We start from the raw sequence: 8904 nt of genomic DNA, 5'->3' as shown, positions 1-8904 counted from the left end.
TTTACCTTTAAATTGTTAAGTAATTCAATAATTAGAGGTGTCATTAAATCCAGTTCAAATGTTTGTTAAGCAACTTTAGTTATTTAAACACACTGAATCCCTATTATCGGGTTAATAGATGCTTTACTGCTAAAAAATGGTGGCTTTCACTATGAAGCAATCAGTAGAACTATTCCTAAAATGCTCTGATAGCCTAATTTCTCATGCTTAATTTTATGAGTGTGTCATTCAGAGAAATATTCAGGATGATGGAAAAGTAGTGTATCACAGCTGTATTTCTGCTGGAAAGTCTTTCAGATACTACATAAAATCGCCCCAAAATTCACTGACTTTTGGCCCGACTGGAGAATTTTTAAGGTAAACCTTAACTCCTTGAATAATTACAAAGACATTGTGTCACAGCAGAAACTTCAGACCATAAAAATTATGACTGAATATTGAACGAGTCAGTTTTGTCTACAGAATAACATTAGGTACCTCCATGCGATGCATGGGGCATGGAATGTCATGGTGCCAGGCAGCGGTGGCTGGTGGAGCTTTCTATAGGGGGGCATATAAATTCAAAATAGATGTTTACCAAAAGCCATTCAAACGTTTACTAAATTATCACCCCAGTATATTTATATGAATGCTAAAAAAAAAAAAAACATTATAAAAACACTTTATAAAAACAAAAACATTAATTACTACTTTTTTTTTTTTTTACATATACATATAAAGGGCACAGAAGAACTGCTTGCCCCTTCCCCTACCCATGAAAAAATCTGTGGATGGGCCGAGCGATTGTTGATAAACTTCTATCTTATCAAGGACATTACCTGTGGTCAGCGTTCACAGACAAATTGATCGCACTCATCATACACACACAATAATGTGTCTCAAATGTCAGACTGACTTAACGTGATTAAGCCTCTAATGTGACCCTCTGCTGAAATTTCTGTCTTGTGTTACATTGTGCTGCCATGGCATTGACTGCTTTCCTTTTCCAATGGAGAGAAGAGGTAATCCCATTCTAATTTACTTTCCACCCAACTTCAAACAAGGCACCCTCCAGAGCTGCGAGTGTGACTTCATTGGGAGTGACACTCGATAGTTATGGGGTGGTGCTTAGGGAGTGGTTTGCCTTGATTACTTCTATTTCACTCCTAGGATTTAAGACAAAGTGTCTCCAGTGCTTGTCCTCGAGTGCTTGTCCTACTCTCCTGCAGATTTTAGATGCATCTCTGAACCAGCAGGGGTGGTGTACTGATGTTGGCTGGCATTCAGATTAATGAAAGTAAACCTCTGCAGTTAACCAGCAAAAGTCATGGTCCTCTCTCTAACCTGACCGAAGCCCAATTGACAGTTTTTGAAGGAAAACAGTGCACCTCTCTGAGCAGTTTGTGTTATGTTCACTGCAAATTTAAAAATAAGTAGCATAAATGCACTTATAAATAAATGCATTTACCCTTCATTTGAGTAAGTTAATAAGATGATCTGCCATTGGAATTAATATTTTTTACTCTTATAAGAAAATTAGATATTAGGCAGTTGAAATAAATGCAAATTATTATCTTAAATGTGAATTGTCTTATTTGATTGGCAAATGGTCACACCAGCTTAGTTCAAGAAAAAAAAGCAGCTATAAAAAAAACAATTTATTTTTTCTTTTGCAGTGTTGTGATTGCTGCTGAGTAAGAAGTCAACAGATCAACAAAATGATAGACTCTGTGATTAGAAGGCTTATTACTTTTATTACAAAGAAGGGTGGCTATATTGGCCAGTGTTTTTGGGAAGGTTGAGGTTGTTTTTATCTAATTCTCTCTCAAACAAATAGAAAAAAAAACATTTTTAGAAACATTTTTTTTCTCATTTTAATTGTGTTATAATTCTGCGTAATGATAGTTTCATATTCAGCTAAGAATCAGAATCAGAAATACTTTAATAATCCCAAAGGGAAATGACTGTTGTTACACGCTCCAGTTACAGTTTTATATGATATATACACACATCCAATTATACAATATAATAATGATAAAAAGTATATATATCTGTACGTATATCTATGCATATGTAAAAACTAAATCCAAATAAAGTGAAAATCCAAGTAAAGTGATAAATCCAAGTAAAGTGATCCGTGGCGTGCAAAAATAGTGCATAAATGTCAATTAAGGGGGGGGTGGCTGAATCACTTGAGGGAGGCGTTATATAGATTGATGGCCACAGGTAAGAATGATTTCCTGTGGCGCTCTGTGGTGCATCTGGGTAGGAGGAGTCTTCTGCTGAAGGAGCTCGTCTGCTGGACAGCATCCTCCTCTCTCCCCACGGTGGTCAGGGTGTCCAGCTGCTCCCCCACAACATCTCTTGATCAGTTTGTTCAGTCTGTTGTTTTCAGCGACCCTCAGCCCAGTGCCCCAGCATGTGACAGCAAAGAAGAGCGTGCTAGCTTAAACAAGCTAGCTTAAGAACCTTAAACATCAATTTTACTTTATTGAGCAGCCGTTTCAGCTATATTACTATTTCTGGATTAATCAAGAGCACAATAGTTTTTAAAAAATCTGTTTCACTTTCTCTCTCCTCTGTGTTGCTGAGTATTCAATTCAATTCAATTCAATTCAGTTTATTTATATAGCGCCAAATTCACAACACATGTCATCTCAAGGCACTTTACAGTTCAACCAGATCATACAGTCAAATTGATACAAAGTTTTCTATCTAAGGAAAACCAGTTGATTGCATTGACTCAAATACAATCCCTCACACTAAGCATATGCTTGTAGCGACAGTGGAGAGGAAAAACTCCCTTTTAACAGGAAGAAACCTCCAGCAGAACCAGGCTCAGTGTGAGCGGCCATCTGCCGAGGCCGACTGGGGTTCAAGGAGACAGAAGCAGAGAAACAAAAAGCACCTGTGAAAGGCGGCCCCGTCCAGGAAACACACAGCCAGGCAGACAAGCTCCAAGGCAGCTCCCATGCCAGAGGACGAAGAGAGCACATCCACTCAGTCACGGTCAGAGAAACAGGACCACACTGGAAAACAGGCCGATCTCCAACATCTATAAACAAGGGTGTTGATGGAAGCAGCACAGCTGATGTTTCTTTCCAGGATGACGTCACAGCCAAACAGGAACAGATGAGGCAAAGCTACTCTGAGGAAAAGCAGAGAGAGCAGAAGGTTAGAGATTGAACTAACAGATTCTGCAGTTAGGAGAACAGAGAGAGAATGAAGCAGAATGATGAAATGGGGGTCCCTATGTCCTCCAAAAGTCTAAGCCTATAGCAGCATAACTATAGAGATAGCTCAGGATAACCTGAGCCACCCTAACTATAAGCGTTATCAAAAAGGAAAGTTTTAAGTCTAGCCTTAAAAGTAGACAGGGTGTCTGCCTCACGGACTAAAACTGGTAGTTGGTTCCACAGGAGAGGAGCCTGATAACTAAAAGACCTGCCTTCCTTTCTACTTTTAGAAATTCTAGTGCTGCAGAGTACAAAAGCTTTGTTTATTCCCCGTCACAGGTTGAATCATCAACCTGTGACGGGAATCCTACCTAATCTGGAAAAATTGTTTACTGCTGCATAAGAGGACCCTTTGTAAAACAAGAGCTGCATCTTTCTCTACATTATTAGCGTCGAATAAGAATAATCCTAGATATCTTTAAAGGGATATGTACCAAAGGCTTTTAAGGTTGCTGTAATTAAACCTTTGCTTAAGAAACTGTCTCTTGACCCAGATGACTTGGTCAATTATAGACCTATATCTAATCTTCCTTTCTTATCTAAAATGCTTGAGAAAGTAGTTGCCAAACAAGTGTGCGATCACTTACACCATAATGAACTTTTTGAAGAGTTTCAGTCTGGCTTTAGAGCTCATTGCACTGAAACAGCTCTGGCGAAAGTCGCTAATGATATTTTCATGGCCTCAGATAATGGAATTGTATCTGTACTTGTCCTGTTAGATCTCAGTGATGCGTTTGATGCAGTTGACCATAATATTCTTTTAGAAAGACTTGAATATTTTGTTTGAATCTTATCTATCTGATCGAATTCAGTTTGTTCACGTTAATGACAAATCTTCCTCATGCTCAAAGGTTACCTGTGGAGTACCACAGAGATCAGTGCTAGATATGTTCCCTATCGGTAGAGTTATTAGACAGCATGGGATTAATTTTCACTGTTTTACTGATGATACCCAGCTTTATATGTCTACAAATGCAGATGAAGCTAACCCATTACATAGGTTACAGGCATGTCTCGAAGACACAAAAACCTGGATGACTCCTAATTTTCTCCTTCTGAATACAGAGAAAACAGAAGTTAACGTCTTTGGACCAGAGTCTTTGAAAAATAAGCTGATTGGTCAGTCACAACTGATTTCAGATAAAAAAGTAAAACATCTTGGTGTTGTTTTTGATCAGGACCGGTCATTTAAATCTCATATCAAAGAGGTTTCTAGAATTCCCTCCTTTTATCTGCGGAATATTGAAAAAAATTTGAAATATCCTGTCCATGGGTAATGATGAGAAACTAGTCCATGCATTTGTTACTTCAAGGCTGAACTATTGTATGTCTTTACTATCAGAAAGTCCACAAACTGTAGTTAAAAGCTGATCCAAAATGCTGCACCCAGAGTTCTGATGAAAATTAAAAAAGAGAGATCATATCTCTCCTATCCTGGCTTCTCTTCATTGGCTTCCTGTTAAATCCAGAATAGAATTTAAAATCCTCCTTCTCACATATAAAGCCTTAAATGGCCAAGCTCCATCTTATATCAGAGATATGATTGTTCCTTATGTTCCTAACAGAGCACTTCACTCTCAATATGCGGGTTTACTAGTGGTTCCTAGAATTTCTAAAAATAAAAAGGGAGGCAGATCTTTTAGTTATCAGGCTCCTCTCCTGTGGAACCAACTACCAGTTTTAATTTGTGAGGCAGACACCCTGTCTACTTTTAAGGGTAGGCTTAAAACTTTCCTTTTTGATAAAGCTTATAGTAAGTGTGGCTCAGGTTATCCTGAGCTATCTCTATAGTTATGCTGCTATAGGCTTAGACTTCTGGAGGACATAGGGACCCCCATTTAATCATTCTGCTTCATTCTCTCTCTATTCTCCCACTCTGCAGAATCTGTTAGTTCATTCTTTAACGTTATGCTCTCTGCTTTTTCTTATAGTAGCTCTGTCTGTTTCTGTTTGGCTGTGACTCCCTCCTGGAGAGAAATATCAGCTGTGTTGCTGCCATTAACACCCTTGTTTATAGATGTTGGAGATCGACCTGTTTCCAGTGTAGCCCTGTTTCTCTGACCGTGACTGAGTGGATGTGCTCTCTTCATCCTCTCACATGGGAGCTGGCCCGGAGCTCGACTGCCTGGCTGTGTGTTTCCTGGACGGGGCCGCGTTTTACAGCTGCTTTTTGTATCTCTGCTTCTGTCTCTTTCAACCCCAGTTGGCCTCAGCAGATGGCCGCTCACATTGAGCCTGGTTCTGCTGGAGGTTTCTTCCTGTTAAAAAGGAGTTTTTCCTCTCCACTTTTGCCACAAGCATGCTTAGTGTGAGGGATTGCAATCGAGTAAATGAGTCGATGCAATCAACTGGTTTTCCCTAGATAGAAAACCTTGAATCAATTTGACTGTATGATATGGTGAACTGTAAAGTACCTTGAGCTGTGTTGTGAATTGGTGCTATATACCGTAAATCCTCTAATATTAGCCTGTATTCCATTAGCAGCTGGGTCTCTAATATTGGCTGCGCTCGCTGTCGGCGGAGGTAAATAATGGCCGGACTCATATACAGGCCGGGGCAATAATTAGAACTAACGATGTTCCTGGGCAGTCCTCAACAACTTGTGATTGAAAAATACAAGTACCACAAGGGGGCAATGTTTGCTAACAGAAATCCTTAGAAAGAACTCAAAAGATAAGTGCTATGCAATTGTTTTTCATTATCATAGATGAATCAATGTAATTGAGAGGATTTGAATCTTATTTTGGTTTTGTTGGTTTTTGTTTTGTTGATTTGGTTTTGTTCAGTATAAGTAGGTAGTAGCCTTTCAGACCCATACTTGTGCGTGCCAACCGGCATTAAAACGACAGAATTTCGTTGGCCTTCGTTGTTCTGAATTTCCCTTGAAATATATGATACTGGTAACCTACTTCCACTTAGCCTGCCTCAAATAAAAATTCGGTGTGTCTGAATAATCTTCCCTATACCGGTATGGTAACTGTACTTTTTCAATAAATGAACCTAGTATTTTATAGGTTCAAAGAGACACAAAATCTTGTTTTTATTCATTCCCCTGGTAGTCTGTTTTGATCAAATAGAAACAGAGGCCTACCTCTAATTCTGGCCTCCTTCCAATAATGGCCTGGACCAAGATGTACCTTAGTGAAATAAAGGCCTCGTCCTATATTAGATGATTTAGGGTAAATACTGACTTGAATTGAATAGTTGGTAAAAATTGGGAAAATACTCAAAGAATTCCTGAAAAACTAATATCTGTTCACAAATTGTGTTCTCCAACAGGTTAACTTCTTAGACTTAGAGAACTTTATTGCCATGATGTATACACAGAGTGTATACAAAACGAAATTTCATTTTTGTGCAGTTTACAAGTGAAAGGAACATTTCCATTTTATAAAGTGCATCAAATGTAAACAGTGTAGGAGAAAAACATGGTGCAAAAGGCATTGATGTGGAAGTTGAGAGCAGTGCAAAAACAAGAAAAATATATATGGTTTGAGTTGAGTTCTATTTGGTTTGATGTTATCAGTGTGATGCAGAGTCCCAATTTGTCACTTGATTTAGAGTTTTTGTTCAACCGTTCAGCAGTCTGATGGCAGCAGGGGAAAAACTGTTATAGACCTGCAGCGGATGTAGCAACGCCTATTCCCAGAGGGCAGCAGGGAGAACATTCCATGGTAGAGTTATGAGGGGTCGCTGATGATGTTATGGGCTTAGGATAGTGAGGCGATTAAATGTCTTTAATGGAGGGGAGTGGGGTCCCGATGATCCTTTCTGCTGTTCTTACCCCTCTTCTCATGTTCTTCCAGTCTGAGGCGCTGGAGCCTTCACACGACACAGTGAGACAGCTGGTCAGAACGCTCTCTATGGTGATTCTGCAAAAGGTTGTGAGGATGGGTGGTGGCAGGTGGGCTCTCCTCATCCTCTGCAGGAAGTACAAGCGTGTTTGTGCCCTTTTGACGAGTGAGATGGTGTTCATAGGCCAGTTGAGGTTATCTGTGATGTGCACCTCCAGAATTTTTTATGCTGCTGACCACCTCTACAGCTGAGCTGTTGATGAGCATGGAGCGTGGTTAGGTTGCTTCTGCCTGAAGTTGACAATGATTTCAATTCAGTTTATTTATCTAGTGCCAACTAGATAAATATCCAACTTCTATAAACAAAGGTGTTGATGGCAGCAGCACAGCTGATATTTCTCTCCAGGATGGTGTCACAGCCAAACAGGAATAGACGAGGCAAAGCTACTATGAGAAAGCATAACGTTAGAGATTGAACTAGCAGATTCTGCAGAGTAGGAGAAGGGATCTCCTCCGTCTTCTCCACGTTCGGGATGCTCCGCCTCCTCTATGTAGTCCTGGTTGTTGTAGTCTCTGATGAGGCCCACCATCGTGGTGTCGTCTGCAAACTTAATGATGTGATTGGTGGTCAACCTGGGGACGCAGTCATCAAAGTGAACAGCAGAGGGCTCAGGACGCAGCCCTGTGCACAGAGCTAATGACATCAGAGGTGTTCTGTTCAACACAAGGGGGCGGGAGGTCATTGTAGTCTGTGATCGCTCGTTTGTCTTGCCATATCCTCCTGGATTTGCCGGTATCGTGGAAGAGATTCTGGATCTCCCTGCTGTGGTTCTCCTTTGCTGATCTGATGGCACGGTTCAAGTAGGCACGCGCTGTCCTCAGTGCCTCTTTGTCACCAGACTTGATGGCTGAGTTCCATGCTTTTAGTGATTTCTGAACCTCCACATTCATCCAGGGTCGTTGGTTGGCCCGGGTGATGATGTTCTTTGTGGTGCTGCAATCAATCTATTTGTTGAAGTAGGCTGACACAATTGTGGCATACTCATCAATATGTATCTTGTTTTTATAGGTTGCTGCAGCTTTGAACTTGTTCCAGTCCCAGCATTCAAAACAGTCCTGGAGTGTCTCCACGTCCCCCACTGTCCACACCCTGACCTGCTTCACTGCTGGTTTAGTGAACCTGATGAGCTGTTGGCCTGTATGTAGAAATTAGCATGACAGATAGGTGATCTGATGACCTGAGGTCGGGGGTTGCTATGAATGCATCTTTAATGCCAGAGCAGGTTAAGTCAGTGTTCTGACCCCGAGTTGCAAAGTCCATATGTTTGTAAAATGAGGGAGCACAGCCATCAAGTTAGCCTGATCAAAATCCCCAGCAAGCAAAAGCTTAGATATGATCTATTTAGCAGTATCAATTTAAATGGGACTAAAGAAAATGCTGGCACACTTTAAATGGTTTTATTCTTTTATAAGAATAGGAAAACTGTGTATAATGTGCTTTCAACATGACTATCATTCATTGGTTAGTGTTTTAAAAACCCAGTAATTACCAATTAGTTAAGATCTTGAACATGGATTTTGTTATTTTAACATGCAGAATACTTTATGAGCTGGAACCCACATTATCAGGCTCTGAATAAAACAGTTAAAAGTGTATTTTATTAAAAATCACTCATCTGTGTAGTTGGTAGAAAGGGTAAACAAGGCATTAGCATCATCAGAAGTTAGCAGAAGTTAGCTTTAGACAATATATCCTTTAGTACCAATAATTCACAAAATTACTCTTATAAAATCATAATACCTTTCCTTAAAAACTTCGACTAAAGATCAATTATTGTATCAAGATTTGCCATCGAAATGACAAAAATGCACTATAATTACCAAAGAGGCAAGCA

This window comes from Cyprinodon tularosa, unplaced genomic scaffold (genome assembly GCF_016077235.1).
Source record: "Cyprinodon tularosa strain WSP-4 unplaced genomic scaffold, ASM1607723v1 ctg70, whole genome shotgun sequence".
In the NCBI taxonomy this organism is placed as follows: domain Eukaryota; kingdom Metazoa; phylum Chordata; class Actinopteri; order Cyprinodontiformes; family Cyprinodontidae; genus Cyprinodon; species Cyprinodon tularosa.
Note: the sequence above shows the minus strand (reverse complement) of the source record.